Source organism: Cebus imitator, unplaced genomic scaffold (assembly GCF_001604975.1).
Source record: "Cebus imitator isolate Cc_AM_T3 unplaced genomic scaffold, Cebus_imitator-1.0 Scaffold83, whole genome shotgun sequence".
NCBI lineage: Eukaryota > Metazoa > Chordata > Mammalia > Primates > Cebidae > Cebus > Cebus imitator.
Genome location: NW_016107398.1, coordinates 7125453 through 7147317, shown reverse-complemented (window position 1 = coordinate 7147317; position 21865 = coordinate 7125453). Strand labels below are relative to the sequence as shown.

The 21865-nt window shown below is 38.2% G+C and overlaps 1 pseudogene; it reads left to right on the top strand.

The window, feature by feature from the left end:
* The first annotated feature begins 18886 nt into the window (after positions 1-18886).
* LOC108308156 lies at positions 18887-20868 on the top strand (annotated as a pseudogene).
* The last annotated feature ends 997 nt before the right edge of the window (positions 20869-21865 follow it).

Below are 21865 nucleotides of genomic sequence, written 5' to 3'. Positions count from 1 at the left end.
GAAACCCTCACTTCTTTCTCCTTATTGTCCAAACACATGTTTATTACTGCACGCTTCTGCAGTTGCTGAGTAATGCTCCCTAAGACATCATCCCAGCACAGCGGGCTCCCAACCACAGCTGCTGCTGACGGCCAGAGAAACACAATCAAAATCCTAGAAACACATACTTGACCTGGATTGAGGCAGCAGCTTCTGGATTCATTTCTCTGTTAATTTCTTTTCTTTTGGAGACAGGGTCTTGCTCTGTCGCCCAGGTTGGAGTGCCATGGAACGATCATGGCTCACTGCAGCCTTGACCTCCTGGGCTCAATCAATCCTCCCACCTCAGCCTCTCAAGTAGCTGGGACTATAGGCATGTACTACAATGTCTGGCTAATTTTTGTATTTTTTTTAGAGACAGGATTTTTCCATGTCGTCTAAGCTGGTCTTCTCTGCTAATTTCTTGAAGTAAAACTAGATTCTCAAGATTTCCCGTTCTGTGGAGAAGGCTCCTTTGGGAAGTAGGGGACACTTCCTCATGCTTTGGTGGTTATGGCTAAGGTGGCCAGAGAACTGATTCCATCATCACCATTCTTATGTCTTCATAGTCAAGTCCAGGAGGTTGGAGTCCTAGAAAAATCCCTGGACAGATTTTGTTCCAGAGCCAGGGGACCATGGTCCGGTCCAGATAAATGGTAAAGTGTATTATGTTTCTTAAATTGCAATATTTGCAGCAAGCCATTGTAACCCCCCATTGGGCACAAAATGTTAAAAGGAAAAAGGAAGAGAGGAATAGGAGCAGGAAAATTAGGTGGAGGGGAAGGGACAAGGAAATCTAAATATAAACCGGAAAGATAAATCTGTTCTATGAATTTTCATACCCAGTATACTCATTCAACAAATATGTATTTTAATTAACATTTTTTAAATGGGAATGTAATACATTCACATGGTCAAAATTTCAAATAAAGGTAAATAATGAAAGAGAAGCCTTCCTGTCATCTGAGACCCTAGGGAAACACTGTGTATTCTTCCAGAGATATTCACAGAATTGACAAACCTATTAAAATAAATTTTCTCTTTTTTTTTTTTTTTTTTGACAGAGTGTCACTCTTGTCACCCAGGCTGGAGTGCTACAATAGCACAATCTCGGCTCACTGCAACCTCTGCCTCCTGGGTTCAAGCAATTCTCCAGCCTCAGCCTCCCAAGTAGCTGGGATTACAGGCACATACCACCATGCCTGGCTAATTTTTGTATTTTCAGTAGAGATGGGATTTCACCATGTTGGTCAGGGTGGTCTCAAACTCCTGACCTCAAGTGATCCGCCCACCTCTGCCTCCTGAAGTGCTGGGTTTACGAGCTGGGTTTATGAGCCGCCGCACCCAGCCTAAAATAATTCTTAAACGATATAGAGTTCGGCCTCTTGCTTTATTCACTTCATTCCATGTCTTTGGTTTAAATCTACCATTTGCCACCTTCTGTTTTGTCCTACCTGTTTTCTGTGTCTTTTTCTGTTTTCTTTTGCCCTCTTTAGAATCAAAGCTTTGTTTGTTTGTTACCTTTCCACTGGCCTCCCCTATTAGTTAGTTATGTAATCTGTTTTCTTTTTTTGAAGACTTCTCAAAATGTGCAACATTAATTCCAAGAATGGTTGTGATTACCTTAGGCCCACACAGATAATTCAGGATAATCTCCCTGTCTCAAAGGCCTTAATTTAATCACATCTGTCCCTTTGCCGTGAAAGATAACATGTTTATGGGTTCCGGGGATTAGAGCATGGACATCTTTGGGGAGGGGGACATTTTTCTGTCTACCACACCTAGAAATTTAAGGATTGTAGCCTTGAATTACTAGATGTGGAAATATTCTGTAAGGAAAAGCTATCTCTTCTCTCCTATTGATTTATTCAATTATTTATTTACATCAGTATGGATTCATGGATATTTGTTTCAGTCTATAGGTTATAACCCAATTGTACCATTATTTTTTTTCTTGCTCAAATTATTTAGACTTGGCCACTGGTTGCTCCTTCAGATGGGTTCCTGTGTTGTGCTGACATGTCCCTATCCTTTTGAAGCACTTCCTTCTTTTCTGGTACTTTATGATGTTCCAAGCTCATTTTGTATTTCCTACAGCCAAACCCTGGAATCTTCCATTTTTCCTGTGGAGCTCTGGTTCTTTTTATTGGAGAAACCAAGGTCTGGAAAGCAGGCATGTTCATCGCTATTAAGTTCCAATCAAAGGACAGTTAGAATTAAACCACACACACAATCGCTTCTCCACTTTTTGGCTAAGATCAAGTGTAAAAAACACACACACACTCTATACCTGTGTATCCATTAAAAAATCGAGTTCACACTGAAACCTCTGATTCTAATCCAACAACTTAAAGTTTATTCCAGTATTTCTCCTTTTCTTATTTGTGGCTTCTTTCAGCAACAGTGAGAAATGTTTTCTTTATCTATACTTATTTGTTCCTAAACATAGTTACAGAACTGCTCACCCATGCCCATGTGCACGTTCTGTGTCTTTAGTCATACACGATCTAGTCAAGTAACTGTTTTTCAAAATGACTTAGGTCAGTTCTTTCCTTCCCCATCCTCTGCAGTGTTTTTCATTTTTAAAAAAAATCACCGCAGGGCGCAGTGGCTCAAGCCTGTCATCTCAACACTTTGGGAGGCCGAGGCGAGCGGATCACCTGAGGTCAGGAGTTCAAGACCAGCCTGATCAACATGGAGAAACCCCATCTCTACTAAAAACACAAAAATTAGCTGGGCATGGTGATGCATGCCTGTAAATCCCAGCTACTCTGGAGGCTGAAGCAGGAGAATCGCTTGAACCCAGGAGGTGAAGGTTGCAGTAAGCCGAGATTGTGCCATTACGCCCCAGCCTGGCAACAAGAGGGAAACCGTCTCAAAAAAAAAAAAAAAATCAGTTGTTCTGGTTTTTACTTCATTTTGCTTCTTCTTACATCCTGCTTGCTTTGAAATTTTGTTGTTATTTGGGTGTATGTGTAAGATGCTGTTTCTAAGAGTCAAGGCTACACAAAACGGTGTACTCAACAATATATCTAGACGTTCTTCATGGGAGTCTAGAGTTTCCTGCTTTAACAGGGTTTGGATGGAACCTGGTGCTGGTCCTCCACTCCCTGCAACCTTCCTGCAGGCCACTTACAGCCATCCCTCCACTGCCTTCTCACCAAGCCCTCAGACAGCCCCAAGGCCCCTGCCGCCTCTCCTTAGCCTCCATGAGGATGCATTCTTCCCCTTGCAGGTGAGCCAGCACTACCATACTGTTGGAGGATCTTGACTGGGAGTCATCCAGATTCTTGGCATTTTGAACAAAGAATTGGACAAAATGCACAAGCAAAGCAACTAAAAGATGAAGCAAGGAAAGCACAGATCTACTGAAACAAAAGTACATTCCACAGAGAGTAGGAGCAGGCTAGAGCAAGCGGCTCAAGAGCAATGGTTACAGAATTTTCTGGGGTTTAAATACCCTCTAGAGGTTTCCCATTGGTTACTTGGTTACACCCTATGTAAATAAAGACGTGGCCCATGATCAGTCTGATTGGTTGCGGGAGGGGACCAGCGGGGAAGTGAAGTTACAGAGGTACTTTCCATTATTCATCTGCAAGGCAGCACAAAGGGAGCAGCCTCTCATCTTTTTGTTACTTGGGCATGGAGAGGTGGGGTTTTCCATTAGATTCAGTTCTAGGACATCAGTATGAATCAGCCCTAGGTTCCCAGCCTCCAGACCCTATTCTCCTGCCTCACCACCAGGACACAGAAGCTGCCATCAACTGCCAGATCAACCTGGAGCTCTATGCCTCCTATCTCTTCCTGTCTAAATCTTGCTACTTTAACTGCGATAATGTGGCTTTGAGAACTTTGCCAAATACTTTCTTCACCAATCTCATGAGGAGAGGGAACATGCCAAGAAACTGAAGAAGCTGCACAACCAGAGAGGTGGTTGAATCTTCCTTCAGGATATCAAGAAACCAGACTATGATGACTGGGAGAGTGGGCTGAATGCAATACAGTATGCGTTACACTTGACAACAAATGTGAATCAATCACTACTGGAACTGCACAAACTGGCCACTCACAAAAATGACCCCAGTTGCATTGACTTCATTGACACACATTACCTAAATGAGCAGGTGAAATCCATCATAGAATTGGGCGACCAACTCTCACAAGATGGGAGCCCTTGAATCTGGCTTGGAAGGATATGTCTTTGACAAGATCACCCTGGGAGACAGCGATAATGAGAGCTAAGCCTTAGGCTAATTTTCCCATAGCCATGGGTGACTTGCCAGGTCCCCAAGGCAGTGCATGCATGTTGAGTTTTCTTTTACTTTTTCTATAAGTTGTACCAAAACATCAGCTTAAGTTATTTGATTTGTACCATTCCTTCAAATAAAGAAATTTGGTACACGACCCACCTCCCAAAGAAGTCACTCCTCTTCATCAATATCAGCCCAGCCCCATTCCAATTACTTCCCACCCACTGCTAAGATAATCTCATTTATCTTTCCTGATTTTTTTTGTGCAAACAAGCAAATATGTGTGCTTTATCCTTTTTTTATATATATAAGGAATAGTATACTATAAACATTCTTTTGTTCTTTGCTTTTTTTCTGTTAACAGTATATCCTGGAAATCATTCCAAATTGGTTCTTATATATCTCCTTTATTCTTCTATATAGCTGTATAATGCTCCATTTTGTAGATGTTATGTAGTTTATTCAACAACTTCTCTAGGTATGGGCATTTAGGTTGTTTCCAATACTTTGCAATTCTAAATAAGCTGCAACAAATAAACGTGTACCTATGCATTGCGTTAGTTCATTTTCATTGCTAAAAAGAAATACTGGAGATTGGGTAATTTCTGAAGAAAAAAGATTTGGTTCATGGTTCAGCAGGCTGTACATGAAGCCTAGTGCCACATCTGCTTCTGGTGAGGCCCTAAGGAAGGTTATACTCATGTTGGAAAGTGAGGGGAAGCCACTGTGTCACATGGTGAGAGGGAGAGCAAGAAAGAGAGGAAGAAGGTGCCAGGCTCTTTTAAACAACCATATCTTACATGAACTCAGAGCGTGAGAACTCACTCATTGCTATGAGGACAGCACCAAGCCATTCACGAGGGATCCATCTCCATGACCCAAATACCTTCTACTAGGCCCACCTCCAACACTGAAGCTCACGTTTCAACATGAAATTTGGAAGGTACAAAACATCCAAAGTATATAATGAATTTTTGCACTGTTGGAGGCATGTCTTCAACGTAGTTCCTAGAAGTAGGATTGCTAAATCAAAAGTAAGTGAGTATGTTGTTTTGATAGGTATTGCCAAATTTTTCTCCAAGTTAGTATATTTTTAAATATTCTGTGTGACAAAATAGGAAATACACATAAAGCACTTTTGCTGCATTCCAAAGTACAATGGCTGCCTTGAGGAAAAGCGCTTGTGCAAATATTTGAGTTGTGAGCCGAACTAACCACTTTTAAAAATAACACAGCAGTTTCTATTTGGATACACAAACTGAGGTTTCAGCAATAGTTATTCAGACTTAGGAATCTGGCAGATATTTTCTCAAACATTAACAAAGTTAACCTGGAAAGAAAAATGACAGTATTTGTTGCCAATTATAAAATCTGAGCTTTCACATGAAAATTAGAATTTTTGAAAACTGTACCCACCACTATGAGTTTTCCAAAACTTAAAGAATCTTCAGATGAGATTGGTGGTGACTTTAACTGTTGGGATTTTTTTATATTGCATAATGAAATATGTCAACATTCAGAAGATACGCATAACTTATGAGCCATCAATGCATGTTATAAAATCATACTTAAGCAAAAGATCCACTCAAAGAGCAAGATAGACAAAACTACATGGTTTCAGATACCACATTCAAAAAATTCTTAAGAAACTACTATTTATCAAATTCTGGCATAATATCAAAGGAGAAAGTCCACAATTACCTGCACAATCTATTAATGTACTCCTCCCTTTTCCAACTGCATAATTGTGTAAAACTAGATTTCCTTCAGATACTTCAGCTAAACCAAAGTATTGCAACACATTAATACAAAATCCAATGAAAATTCAACTGTCTTCTCTTAAACCACACATTAAAGACGTGTAAAACAATGCCACTTTTCTAATTAATTTCTTATTGTGGAAATTATAGTTATTTTTCATGAATATATGTAACTTACTGTTGCAAGACTAAGACAGCTCAGATTGCCTCTATAACAAAATACCGTAAGTTAGGTAGTGTATAAAAACATTTCTCTGAATTCTGGTGGCTCAGAAGTCCAAGATCAAGGCACTGGGAGATTTGGTGTCTAGTCAAGAGTTGTTTTCATAGATGGTATCTTCTCCCTGATTCCTCACATCGCGAAAGGGGCAAGGAAGCTCCCTTAAGCCCATTTATATGGACATTTATCTGATTCATGAGGGCTCTGCCCTCTGACCTAGTCACCTTCCAATGCCTCATCTTCTAATACCATCAACTTGGAGGTTAGGATTCTAACACATGAATTTTGGAGCAGGGGAACAAACATTCAGACCACAGCACTGATGTTAACAGTAATAGTTTTATTATCATTACTTTTGTTCCTGTATATTTGTTTTACTATGCTAAAATATATATAACATAAAATTTGCCATTTAAAAAATTTTAAAGTATGTAACTCAATGGCATCTAATTATATCACCACAAACAGAAACACTACGTTCTTGAAACAGTAACGCCCATTCCTTCCCTCCCCTAACTCCTGGAAACCTTTAATCTACTTTCTGTCTCTATGATTTTCCTATTCTAGACATTTTGTATTATGTAATTATGCAATTATTGTCCTTTTGTATCTGGCTTTTTCAGCTAGCATACTGTTTTTCAGATTCATCCATTTGTAGCAGAACTTCATTCTCATTTATGGCTGAATAATACTCCATTATATGTATATAGCAAATTTTGATGGTATTTAGTAATGCGTTGATGGACATTTGGGTTGTTCTCACCTTTTGGCTATTGTGGAAAATGCTGCAATAAACATTGGTGCACAAACATCTGTTTGTGTTCCCACTATCTAGGAGTGGAATTGCTGGGTTATACAGTAATTCTAGATTTACCATATATCCAATACCTTTTTGAAGTATTAATGTTATTTCTAATGGATCAAAAAATGTTTTTAGATTTTAATTTCTAATGCACTAAACACGGATAATACAACCCATATAAACAAAAGGTACTTGGGGTTCCCAATAATTTTTAACAGTGTAAAGAGGTTCTGAGAGCAAAACATTTTGAGAACACTGCAATATAGCAATGACGCTTAGCAAATTAGTTTTGCCAGCAACATGAATGAATCTCACAAATATAGTGTTGAGTGAAGGAAGCAACTTACAATAAAGTTCAGAACAGCCATAACTGCAAAATTTTCAGATTAATACACAGGTGCTAAAACTCTGATGAAAAGGCTAGATGGAATTAGCACAGTATCAAGATAGTGATTGGAAATAAGAAAGGGGCCACAATCAGGCAAAGACACGTAGATGGACTGGAGGGTGCTCACAATTTCCTATTCTATTCCCTGGGTGATGGTTATTTGGATGATCATTTTATTAAAAGCTGTTCTTTACTTTTCATTTTATATGCTTTTCATTATGTATGTTTTCACAATTTCACAGTTAATTTTAAATAAATTTATTTGTAATTAAGTTCACAAACAGGTTAACAGAAATAAAGTGACTTGAAGAATGGTAACACAAAAGAGAGACAACAGTGCCAGAAACGGAGTAATTTCAGTGGTAATGGAGAGAAAGACACAGAGTATAGAATTACTGTGCTGGGCTTTGACCATAGCCTGGGACTAGGGGAACGGCGTACCTTCCCTGCACACTTCAAGCCCTTCTATACAAGAAAAAAAAATTAGGGGCCAGATCTCAAAAAAGCAGTGAAGCATAGTAAGTCAGCAACCAACAATATCTTCTATACCACCTTATTTAGTCAGTCACATTTCCTCTGCATCATCTTTTTACTGAACTCGTTTTTCTGATTACATATCAGTACCTAATTTAAAAAAAAATTTTCTTTGTTTTTGTACAACATGATGAAATGAGATGTAAGTTCCATGAAGGCTTGGCCCAAATCTCCCCTCTTCTCAGTGATCCCCCAATCACTTAATGTAGTGCTATCACCTACTAAGACAGCAAGGGACCTTCATAGATTCTAGGCACTTTCACTTTATTTTTTAATATTGCACTCCACACCAAATCAAACACAGTAAAATGTACCTGTGGTCCACATTTAATATAACTGTTTTGTTATAAAACTTGTGTGATTTTTATAATTTTTATGCTTTTGAGACTTGTTTGTGAAAGACTTTGAAATGGATCAAAACAAACAAAGAAAAAGACTGGAGTATATCTTCAATGGAAATCTACATGTTGTCTAAAGCACACCCCTTTAGGTTTTCTGCTCTATGGGGTTTGTGTCTTTCATTGTCTTTGAGCTATTTTTCAACTCTGGAAATTGTAGGTAGCTGGTGGCAATGCAAATCATTCTGGTCTGTAAACATGAAAACACATTTTGTCAGGTGGGGAGACAACTGATTTCCCTTCCCCCTCTCACTACGGAAAAAGCAGATTTTTATTTGTAAATTCATGTAAGTGTCTGGTGGGGTTCAGGACACATTACCCAAAATATGGCACCAATACAAATACTGAGTATTCACAGCTTAAGAAATTTGAGAAATAGCATGTGCAGAAAGGTCTCTGACTTTACCCTGTCCTTCTCCCATGAAGGAGATTGTACACTCTCAGGTGAGAGGTCCCCCTCCCTACACCCAGAGGAAAGAAGCATCCTTACCTTTGAAGATGGAGGGACACAGGGAGGAATGTGAGTGAACAGGCCTTGCTAAGTTTCCCCTGATTTATTCATTCCCGTTACCCTTCCACATTCTTCTACAACTTTCCCCTCTTCATCAAACCTGGCATCAAAACATGGGTTTAATTGTTTCTTTGGGGTTTTCTTTCCTTAAGAAGCACCCAGTGTGGCTGGGGGCAATGACTCACGCCTGTAATTCCAGCACTTTGGGAGGCCGAGGTGGGTGAATCACAACATCAGGAGTTTGAGACCAGCGTGGCCAACATAGTGAAATCCCATCTCTACTAAAAATACAAAAAATTAGCCAGGCGTGATGAAGGGCACCTGCAATCCCAGCTACTTGGGAGGCTGAGGCAGGGGAATTGCTTGAACTTGGGAGGCAGAGGTTGCAGTGAGCCAAGATTACGCCATTGCACTCCAGCCTGGGTGACAGTGTGAGACTCTGTCTCAGAAAAAAAAAAAAAAAAAAAAAATCCCCAGTGTTACAAAAACTTATATTAAATAAATTTGTGTTCATTTCTGTTGTTCCTGTCTTTTGTTACAAAGGCCTCAGCTAACAACTCTAAGATAGGTAGAAGGAAAAGATATTTTTCTTCCCCTGCATGCCTGTATGTGTCTGTGCTCTTTTAAATATTTTTTGAATCCATTGTAACATTGTACTATTTCTCTTAATTAAGTAAAACTATTGACATGTTCATTTTATATTTGCATAAGTTATGTTTACCTTTTTTTAAAAAATATATTTTTAGTAGCTTTAGACATCTTCCAGTGATGTGGACTCACCTGATGGCCCAAGAGAAACTGCTCCCGGGGAAGAGAAGTGTGTCTCCAGGAAGCTGAAGCCCCACCATGTAAATTCCTGGAACCTGAGGTAGTGTGATGGTTAATATTGAGTGTCAGCTTGATTGGATTGAAGGATGCAAAGTATTGTTGCTAGGTGTGTCGATGAGGGTGTTGCTAAAGGGGATTAGCATTTGAGTTGGTGGACTGGGAGAGGCAGACCCACCCCTCGTTCTCAATGGGCACCATCTAATCAGCAGCCAGCACAGCTAGGATAAAAGCAGGCAGAGGAATGTGGAAGGACTAGACTGGCACAGTCTTCTGGGCTCTATCTTTCTTCATGCTAGATGCTTCTTGCCCTCAAACATCAAACTCCAAGTTCCTCAGCTTTTGAACTCTTGGACTTACACCAGTGGTTTGCGAGGGGCTTTCAAGTGTTCAACCAGAGACTGAAGGCTGCACTGTCAGCTTCCCTACTTTTTCTTTTTCTTTTTTTTTTTTGAGACAGAGTCTCACTCAGTCACCAGGCTGGAGTGCAGTGGCGCGACCTCGGCTCACTGCAATCTCTGCCTCCTGGGTTCAAGTGATTCTCCTGTCTCAGCCTCCTGAGTAGCTGGATTACAGGCAAGTGCCACAGGGTTTCACCATGTTGGTCAGGATGGTCTCCATCTCTTGACTTCATGATCCACCTGCCTTGGCCTCCCAAAGTGCTAGGATTACAGGCGTGAGCCACCGCGCCTGGCCAGCTTCCCTACTTTTGGGGCTTGGGGACCTGGACTGGCTTCCTTGCTCCTCGGCTTGCAGATGGCCCATTGTGGGACTTCACCTTGTGACCGTGTGAGTCAATACTCCTTAATAAACTCACTTTCTTATATACATCTGTCCCACTAGTCCTGTCCCTCTACAGAACCCTGATTAGGACAGGTAGCAATAGAACTTTGTTGATTGTTTCTCTAGTTTTTTTTCCCCATCTCTACCAATGTTGTGTTTTGTTTTGTTTTAGTTCATTTGTTTCTTTTGCATATGGCTGAGAAGCCATCCCCCGACGGTGGCAACAATGAGCAGGAATTTGGTTTTACAGTCTGATCATTTAATGGTTTCTATAAATGTTTTAATATGTTATAGAAATCTATTTTCTGTTAAATAAAAAGATGAGAGAGAATCTGGTTGGTTAGTCTTATTTGTTTGTCGATTTGTTTATTTTGAGCTCAAAGAAGTTTGTGCCCATCAGGAAGGAGAATAGCCCTTTGGTATCTGCACCAGTGAGTTTCTGTGTTTCTGTGCCTCCTATCTCTTAACCTGAGGCTAAAATTGTAGAATTGAAGCTCTAAGCTCCTTTATGGCTAGACATCTATTTCTGTAATTTAAGCCTTTACCTCTTACTGTGTGAATATAAAATATTCTCCTATCTTGAGAGAGTATTAATAAATTAAATTTTAAAGTTTCTTAAAGAAGCTCTATTCTGATTGACTTAAAGACATAATTGCTTTTATAAACTGAATGTTCCTAAAATTTTAATAAACTAAGGAGATTGGATTTCTAATACCTTAAATGTACTATGCTAAAATATGCTTACAGAAACAAATTCAGAAACCCTTTAAAAATCCAAGTAATTTTTTTTTTTTTGAAACAGGGTCTCATTGTGTCACTCAGGCTGGAGTGCAGTGGCACAACCATGGCTTACTGCAGCCTCATCCTCCTGGGTTCAAGTGATCTTCCCATCACAGCCTCCTGAGTCCTGGGACTACAGGTGCATGCCACTACACACAGTTAACTTTTTGGTTTTTCTAATTTTTAGTAAAAATAGATCTCTCTGTGTTGGTTAGGCTGGTCTTGAACTCCTGGCCTCAAGCCATCCCCCTGCCTCAACTTCCCAAAGTGCTAGGATTACAGGCAGGAGCTATCCTGCCCACCTTCCACCTTTTTTTTTTTTTTTTTTTTTTTTGAGAGACAGTGTCCCGTTCTGTCTTCTAGGTTGGAGTTCAGTGACACAATTGTAGTTCACTGCAGCCTTGAACACCTGAGCTCAAGCCATCCTTCTGTTTCAGTATCCCAAAGCACTGAGATTATAGGTGTGAGTCACTGCACCCTGCTCAAGTTCACATAATTACAGCAAATCTTTGGCAAATAAGCCTACAGCCAGTTCTCGATTGACCATAGTTTGATTTAGGATTTTGCAACTGTACAATGGTGCAAAAGTGATATTCATTCAGTAAACTCCTCAATTTCAATGGGGTTACATCCAGATAAACTCATCTCAAATTGAAAATATTGGCTGGGTGCTGTGGCTCACACTGTAATCCCAACACTTACGGAGGCCAAGGTGGGCAGATTGTTTGAGCCCAGGAGTTCAAGACTAGCCTGGGCAATATGGCCAAACCACATATCTACAAAAAAAAAATACAAAAATTAGCCAGGCATGGTAGCATTCGCTTGTAGTTCCAGCTACTCAGGAGGCTAAGATGAGAGGATCCATTAAGCCCAGGAGACCAAAGCTGCGGTGAGGTGATGGCACCACTGCACTCAGCCTGGGCAACAGAACAAGACCCTGAAAAAAGAAAAGAAAAAAAAGAGAGAGGGAAAGAGAGAAAATTTCATAAATTGAAAGTGTTTTTGGCTTACAGTACTTTCAATTTACAATGGGTTTATTGGGACATAACTCCATCATAAGGAATATTTGTAGTTTAATATGCTTGGTTTAATAAAACAGTTATGTCTTCTCTGATTTATCTTTGTGAGTATAATAGAAGCATACATTTTATTCTACTTGAGTTTGCTTTGTCCTATAGTTATCAGGTTACTGATCAAACACACTAACATTATTCGTACATAATGTAAATATGTGTCCAACAAAATTGAATCATAATTTCCATAACCTTATTTCAAGGATAATTATGTTTTGTAGCCTGCCAACTTGAAGATAACTTCCAAGATGCTTAGGTAGCTGAAAAACCTTGAACTGTATTAAATTGAGTTAATTATCAGATATATGTGGAATATCTACATAATTTCTAAGTAAGATAGACTACTGTACCATATAATTAATTAATTATAAGCTCTAGAAGTACTATATCTATGAGTAATGTTAATGACATGTTCACTTGTGCCACTTTAAGAACATGTTAAAGAGATGTGCATATCTGTAGAAAATTGTTTCAAGCTTTTCTAGTTTGCTGTCATGCTTGTGTATTGCAGGAAGTTCTCAATTATCCATCCCACACTCACTTTTCTCTGTAAAGGAGAAGTTAGTTGCTTTGTTTAAAAGCTATAATTAATGAGTGGTTGCCACTAAGGAGCAATAGTGACAGAGAGATCCAACTGCATCTGTATTTTGATATTTCAAGGAAAAAGAGTAGTTTTATCCTAAAGCAGCTGTCCTCAAAGTTTTTGGTCTCCAAACCATTTTGCACCCTTGGGACTTGTTGCAGATCTCAAAGGTTACTTGTATATGTAGATTATAACTATCAATATCATATTAGAAGTTAGAGCCGAGAATTTTTAAAATATTGGTTAGTTGTCTAATTTGAGAATAGCAGTGATGAACAAATTGCATGTTTACATAAGTAACATGTTAGAATTATTTTAAAAATTTATTTTGAGCTTTTGGACCTGAGGTCTGTCCTTATGTCATGAGTCAGTTTGTCTTAGAATACAAAAGAACATAAGGAAAGACAACACTTGGAATGTGAACTAGGCTTGGCCTTTGTGGATGATAGCTCAGTCTGAAAAGAAGTGATGAAATGTATTTAAATCTTAGGAAAGTTCATTCTATTTTGATGGGTTTGCTTCCCTGGTTTACTGATGAATGCCTTTGTTTACAATATGAATGGTAATTCTTTCTGTAAAGAATACTATGCTTACTTTACAAAATTAAAGTAATTCTTTCTGCCTAGAGAGAAAACATTCTGTGTCTTACCAGAATAATTTTCTGTGTTTTATGATGACTTTATAATGTCTTTTGTTATTTAAGGAGAAAAAATTCCTCATTTATGAAAGAAATAAGGGGTTTTTCTAACTGCATTGCTGTTAGTATATATTTTTTAACGTTTTATTGCCACTTAAATAGGTAACCAAATATTGCTTCTTAGGTATCCATAAGCCTCTCTTAAGCAAGTGTCCAAGCTCTTCTGACAACTTTAAAAATTTTTGCCTTCCCCAAATAAGATCCTAAATGTAGAAAAAAATAAAATAAAACTTTCAAGATTTTTTTACACCTAAAACCATCTTTGAGATTTCCCAGAAAGCTCCTGGGAAAAGAAAAATGACAATGTCTTCTCTTTTACTTTATAAAAAGAGAAATATTAGAAATAAGTGGGTTTGTTTGATATGTGACTAGTATAAGAGTTTCATGAGAAGACGTATCAGAAGAGACATTCACTCTGCCTCAGGTGAAATCTGGGTAAGTTAAATGAATGCTTCAGAAATTGTATGATTTGTGGGAAGTCCCTGGAGATTTTTCAATGTTCTTACTTTTTCAGCCTATGTTTTTACCTCAGGGAAAACACTGATCAAAACTCTTAAATGGTTTCTTTCAAGTTTTTCTGTATTTATGAGTATCCTGGCAATGTTATTCCTGATATTAGGCAATAGCAGTATAATGTTATTAGTTGTAAAGTCAGTTATTATTTGAAATGCTAACTTAGTCAAAACCTTACTTGCTTAATTTGAATCTAGAGGATTCTAGATCATTAGTTCTCAATTGGGGCTATATATAAGTCTTACCCATGGAGTATTGTTTTAAATAGAAAATAGAAAAATGTAAGCAAGAGTACCAACTAGACCAATGAGTCAATGAAGAAAGTAAGAAGGAAATTTTAAAATTTTGTAAATCATGAAAATAGAAACACAACATACCGAAGCCTCTAGGATACAGCAAAAGCAGTATGAAGAGGGAAGTTTATAGCAATAAATGCCATAGATTTCAAATAAACAACCTAATGTACATCTCAAGGAAGCAGAAAAGAACAAGGCAATCCCAAAGTTAGAAGAAGAAATAATAAAAATCAGAGAAGTGAACAAAAATAGAGACAAAAAAATACACAAGTTCAATGAAACAAAAAGTTAATTTTTTGAAAAATAAACAAAATCAACAATCCATTAGCTAGACTATCTGAGAAAAAAAGAGAAAAGATCCAAATAAATAAAATCAGGAATCAAAGAGGAGACATCACAGCTGATACCACAGAAATACAAAAGATAACTTGAAACTATATGAACAACTATATGTCAACAAATTGGAAAACCTAGCAGAAATGGATAAAGTCTAGGTCACAAACAACCTACCAAGGCTGATCCAAGAACAAATAGAAAACTTGAACAGATCAATTAAAAGTAATGAGATTGAATCAGTAATTAAAAAGTCTCCCATGTAAGAAAGCCCAAGACCTATGGCTTAGCTGCTGAATTCTACTAAACATTTAAAGAACTAATACTAATTCTTCTCCAACTCTTTCAGAAAATTGAAGAGGAGGAAATAATTTCAAACTCATTGTATGAAGCCAGCATTATCATGATACCAAAACCAGACAAATATATGATAGAAAAAGAAAGCTATAGGCCAATATCCCTGATGAGAATAAACGCAAAAAAAAAAAAAAAAAAAAAAAAAAAAAAAACTAGCAAACCAAAACTACCAGCACATTAAAAAGATCATTCACCCCTGATCGAGTGGGATTTAACCTAGGAATGCATGGATAGTTCAACATACACAAATAAAAAAATGTGATACATCATATGAAAAGAATGAAAAACAAAAACTGATCATCTCAAATTAGAGGTAAAAAACATATTTGATGACAGTCAACATCACTTCATGATAAAAAACAAACAAACAAATAAAAATCCTCAGCAAACTAGTTATAGAAGGAGCATACTCAACACAATAAAGGTCATATATGACAAATCCACAGCTGTACTGAATGGGGAAAAGCTGAAAGCTTTTCTTCTAAGACCTGGAACTAGACAAGAATGCCCACTTCATCCTAATAAGGAAAGTCCTATGGCAATTAGGAAAGAGAAAAAAATGTTCACTATAGTAGTGAAAGTCCAGGGCAATTAGGAGAGAAAAAAATAACAGCCACTTTCACTGAAAAGAAAGAAGTCAAATGTTTACAGACAACATAATTTTATATGTAAAATACCCTAAAACTTTCACCAAGAAAACCTCTTAGAACTGATAAATTCAGGAAAATTTCAGGATGCAAAATCAACATACAAAATCAGTAGCATTTCTATACACCAATAACCAACCAGCTGAGAAAGAAATTAAGAATGCAGCCCCATTTTAAATAGCTTTTTTATAAAATTAAAATGTCTAGAAATAAACTTTACCAAGGAGGTGAACTATCTTTGTAAGGAAAAGTATAAAACACCAATGGAAGATATTAAAGAGAATATAAACAAATTGAAAAATGTACCATGTTCATGGACTTGAAGGATTAATATTGTGAAAATGACCATGCTACCAAAAATGTTCTACAGATTCAATGCAATCTCCATCAAAATCCCAATGACATTATTTACAGAAATAGAAAAGGCAATTCTAAAATTTATATGGAACCACAAAAGACACCAAATAGCCAAAGCAATCCTGAGCAAAAAGAACAAAACTGGAGGCAACATACTACTTGACTTCAAAATACACTACAAAGCTATAGTAACTGAAAGGGCATGGTGGAACAGAATAGAGATAGCAGAAATAAATCCAGGTATTTACAACCAACTGATTTTCAACAAAGGTGCTGAGAACATTCAGTGGGAAAAGGATAGACTCTTCAATAAATGGTGCTGGGAAAACTGAATATCTATATGCAGAAAAATAAAACTAGACTCCCATTTCTCACCATCTACAAAAACCCAACTCAAAGCTGCTTAAAGATGCACAAGTAAGATGCAAAACTACAAAACAACTAGAAGAAAACATGGGGGAAATGTTTCAAGACATTGATGTCTTCAAAGATTTTATGGAAAATACATCAAAAGCACAGGCAACAAAAGTAGAAATAGGCAAATGAGACTACATCAAACTAAAAAGCTCCTGCATAGCAAAGAAAACAACAGAGTGAAAAGAGAACCTGCAGAATGGGAAAAAGTATTTGCAAACTATTCATCTGACAAGAAATTAACATTAAGAATATACAAGGAATTCAGGCAACTTAGCAAAAAAATCAGATTTTAAAATAGATTTTAAAATGTGCTGAATACACACAAATAGCCAATAGGTATATGAAAAAATCCTCAACATTACTAATCATCAGAGAAATGCAAATTAAAAACACAGTAAGATATCATCTCATCCCAGTTAGAACAGCTGTTATCAAAAAGACAAAAAGTAGCAAATGCTGGAGACAATATGAAGAAAGGGGAACTCATACATACACACTGCTGCTGGGAATGTAAACTAGTACAGCCATTATGGAAAACAGTATGGAGATTACTCAAAACTGAAAATAAAACTACCATATGATCCAGTAATTCCACTGCTGGGTAGTTATTCACAAGAAAAGAAATCAGTATATCAAAGAGATATCTGCACTACTGTGTTTATCGCAGCACTATTCACTATAACCAAGGTTTGAAAGTATCTCAAGTGTTCATCAACAGATGAATGGATAAAGAAAATGTGGTACATATACACAATGGGATGTTAGTCAACCGTAAGAAATAATAAAATTCTGTTATTTGAAGCAACATGGATGGAACTGGAAGACATTATGTTAAGCAAAATAACCCAGACACAGAAAGACAAATATTGCATGTTCTCACTCACATATGAGAGCTAAAAAAGCAGATCTTTTGGCAGTAGAGGGTAGGAGGTTGGTTACCAGAGGCCAAGAAGAGTGGGGAGAGGAGATAAAGAGAGGTTGGTTAATGGGTACAAAAATACAGTTAGATAAAAGGAATAAGTTGTGCCATTTGATAGCACAGTAGGGTGACTATAATTAAGAATAATTTATTGTATAGTTTAAAGTCACTCAATGAGAAGGTCTGGGATGTTCCTGTCAAAGTCAAATTTAAAATGTTGAGAAGAATCTCTAAATTTAATGTTTTATTTGGGAAGAAAGAGTTGCAATTTGGGGCATACATGCAGATTGGATCGTCTTCAGGATGTCCAAAGAATAAAGAGAAGATTAGAGGTTTTATAAAAAAGGAGAAATGTTGGGTATTGATCTTTAAGAAAGTTGATTGGCACTGGCAAGGGTTTGGAGAGCTGGCAAACTCCAATTGGTGGTGGAAAAAATTTGTCCTAGAGTTTCAACAAGTTTTCTTGGAAACTATAGATAAAACTGGCTTCGAGTTACAACAAGCAGTTGCAGCAGTCAGGCTTCCAGAGAATTACATTTTTGGAGCAATGTTTTGTATCCTAAGTGCTTTTTTATTCTGGCTTCTCAACTTTGTTTCAGTAGTCAGATGTTACAGGAATGACCCAATTCTTATGATCAACTTTCACATTCTCAACACAAAGAAATAATAAAAGTTTGAGGTTATTCATATCCTAATTACCCTGATTTGATCATTACACATTATATGCATGTATCAAAATATCACAGGTACACCATAAATATGTACAACTATTGTGTGTCAATAAAAATATAGCCTCTCTTTATATTCTTGGTATATTGTGTTTATTATAATCTCAAGATTATGTAATACCTCAAGAGCTTTTTCCTCTATAAAAATTATATTCATACATTTTTAGAAACCAAATGTAGCATTCACCAACTTCTTTGGAAATGTTTAATTGAAACGCTTACAGATATTTTGTCTGGATTTTTCTTTTCTTTTTCTTTTTTTTTTTTTTTCTCTTTTTCTTATTTTTTGAGACACGGTCTTGCTCTATCTCAAAAAATAAGAAACCAGGCTGGAGTACAGTGGCACAATCATGGCTCACTACTGCCTTGAACCTTCTGGGCTCAAGTGATCCTCTAACCTCAGTGTCTCAAGTAGCTGGGACCACAGGTGTGCACCACCATGTCTAACTAATTTTTTGTAGAAATTAGGTCTCCCTATATTGTCCAGGCTGGTTTCAAACTCCTAGGCTCAAGCGATCTTTCCACCTCAGCCTCCCAAAGTGCTGGGATTATAGGTGTAAGCCACTACTCCCTGCCTGAATTTGTTGAATGACTTTATTATCTTTGTTTTACATGTCCTTCTACTTTGTACATTTCAAAATTATCAGGAAGAAGTTAACCACAGCCAGAGAACTCTGCCTTTGGGCCACAGGTTTGTGTGGGGCCATGTCTTAGTCTACCCAAGCTCCCCTCAGATCACTGGGAGAGGCAGCCTGACCTGGAGCAGTGAGCAGAATGAGTACCTCACAGGACCAGAGTGGCACCTCCAGTAATAGAGAACCCCTTTAGAGGTGTACTGATGCATGGAAGGACTTGGAGCTTGCTATAGGTGGATTTCTCTGGATTGAACAGCAAATTAAAGATAACCGAAAGAGGTCAAAGCTGAGATTCACAGTTGTATAAGCCATCCCCTGGAATGCCTTAGAAGCCATTGGATTGGATGTTATGAACAGTGTAGATCTCACTTATCAGCTGAAAGAAGAGACACTTCAGCAGCAAGCTCAGTAGCTCTACTGGTTATTAAGCCAGTTCAATTGTCTTATTCATCAACTGGAGTATACTCAAAACAAAGATCTAGCCAATCAAGTCTCCGTGTACCTGGCGAGACTGTGCAGTTTGACCCTTAAGCCTAAATATTCAACTGTCCTACTCTTTGAAGCAGACACAACTGCTCTGTATCAGACCATCACCACATTTGGGTATCTGGAAACCATTCAAATTCCTGAGCACTAGACGGCTCATGCTAGTTAATCAAATATTGGGCCTTTCCTGGAGAAAAGAGGCCATATCCCAATGCCAGAGCAGAATCCAGCATCACAGCTGTCCCTCTCAGCAAATGGCTCCTTGGAAGCAAACCTGCCAGTGGTTGTCAGTCTCCTTACATACCCAACACCAACCCCCAGGGCTGGCTCACCCAAAAGCAGACCTTGGAGAATAGTGAGACCTCTGTCAGAGCCTGCGATTTCCTCAGTAATATCTGGCAAAACTTAAAGGGCTTAGAATATTGGCTCCTCAGGAGTCAGCAATAGGAAGTTCCTGAAAAACCAAGTTATCAAAAGTGTAACAGCATTCCTCTACTAGTTCTTTCTCCACTGAAATTGAAAAGATCGAAGATAAAAAGCTTCCTAATCAAGATGAGACAGACCTATCAGATTGGCTGGTAACTCCCTAGGAACACCAGAAGCTGAAGAAGCCTGAGGATGGCAGGCGTGAAACCAGTGAGAAGTTTAAGCGCTTGTTCCAGTTCTACAATGTGAATGATTGGCTTGTCAAGATCAACTCCTGTATCAACTGTCAGGGCAATCAGCCCAAGGGGGTGGAGATTGAAAACCTGGGCAATCTGAAGTGCCTGAATAACCATTTGGAAGCCAAGAAACCATTGTCCAACCCTGACATGGTTACTGAGGATTGGCTTGTCCAGAACCATCAGGACCCATGTAAGATAGAGGAGATGTGCAAAGCCAATGAGCCCTGTACAAGCTTTGCAGAGTGTGTGTGTAAAGAGAATTGGGAGAAGGAAGCTCTGTGCAAGTGGCTTCTGAAGAAAGAAGGAAAGAATAAAAACGGGATGCCTGAGGAACCCAAACCTGAGCCTGAGAAACATAAAGATTCCCTGAATATGTGGCTCTGTCCCTATAGAAAAGAGGTAAAAGAACAAAGGCACTAAAGGCAATGGTTCTTCTAGAATATGTGATTCCTTCCAAGTCATAAAGAGTAGTTCTTTGTCAGAGTGGCTCATCCGGTCCCCATACAAAGAAGGAAGTTCTGAGGAAGTGCCTAGTACTGAAGACAGAGCTGGCAAACCAAAGCTTAAAAGACCCATGACCACTGTCTGGCGTCCCTTTAACACAGCTGACTGGGTCCTGCCAGGACAGAAGATGGGCAACCTCAGCCACTTATCCTCTGCAGAAGACAAGTGGCTGCTTCAAAAGAAGGCCCAGGAAGTATTACTTAATTCATCTCTACAGGAGGAACATAACATTCCCCCAGACCGTTTCAGCCTCCCCAAAGTTCATGATTTCTTTGCCTGAATGCAGCTTAAAGTTGATAAAGAGAATGGTTACATCAAACTCCTCTACGATGTAAAGGAGTGGAACAGCAAGAGTTGAGCAGCTTTCTGCCGATCATCACACATCATGAGCTGAGTGACTGCAGGTTGCCACATCATTGTTTCTGGGGCTGACCAGTGAGCTTAGTTCTTCTCCCGTTTTGTTTTGTACTAGTGAAGCGAAGTGAGTCATGAGATTGAGTTACTGTATAAAAGAAAAATGCTGTTTAGCAATGCTGAGGTGATTCAGTTCCTTCCTTCTTACAGGAGTATCAATCCACCCTACACTAGAAATACAGCATCTTGGTGGACTGCTCTTTTTCACAAGCCTCCAAGGCTCCTTAGATTGGGTTGTTATTAAAAATACATTAAAGCACTCTGGTTTTAAAAATGAAATATTTCTATAATCAAAGTATATTGATGTATTCTAAAACCAGTAAATGTCTCTAACTTTTAATTGCCCTATACATGCTGCCCTTGCTGTGGGTTTTTTTCTGTTAGTGGTCTGAAATAATGATTTTTCTGTTCGTTAACATATGGTATATATATATATACATATATATATATATATATATATTTTTTTTTTTTTTTTTTTTGAGACGGAGTTTCGCTGTTGTTGCCCAGACTGGAGTGCAATGGCAAGATCTCGGCTCACCGGAACCTCCAACTCCTGGGTTCAAGCAATTCTCCGGCCTCAGCCTCCCGAGTAGCTGGGACTACAGGCACGCACCATCATGCTCAGCTAATTTTTGTATTTTTTTTTTAGTAAAGACGAGGTTTCACCTTGTTGACCAGGATGGTCTCAATCTCTGGACCTCGTGATCCACCCGCCTCGGCCTCCCAAAGTGCTAGGATTATAGGCGTGAGCCACCGTGCCCGGCCAACATATGGTATATTTTACACAAAAAATTAACCTGGCCAATAGTGATTACCAAAATATATATTAATAATCTTGGCAATTTTTGACACTAACTACCAAACATTTTAGCCTGCATGCTAGTTCTGCAATATTTTTCTTCTTCTATTGAAAGAAACTCAGCTATTGTCTTTCTTTCTTTCTGTAAATGTTATTATTCAGTGAGCTCTTCT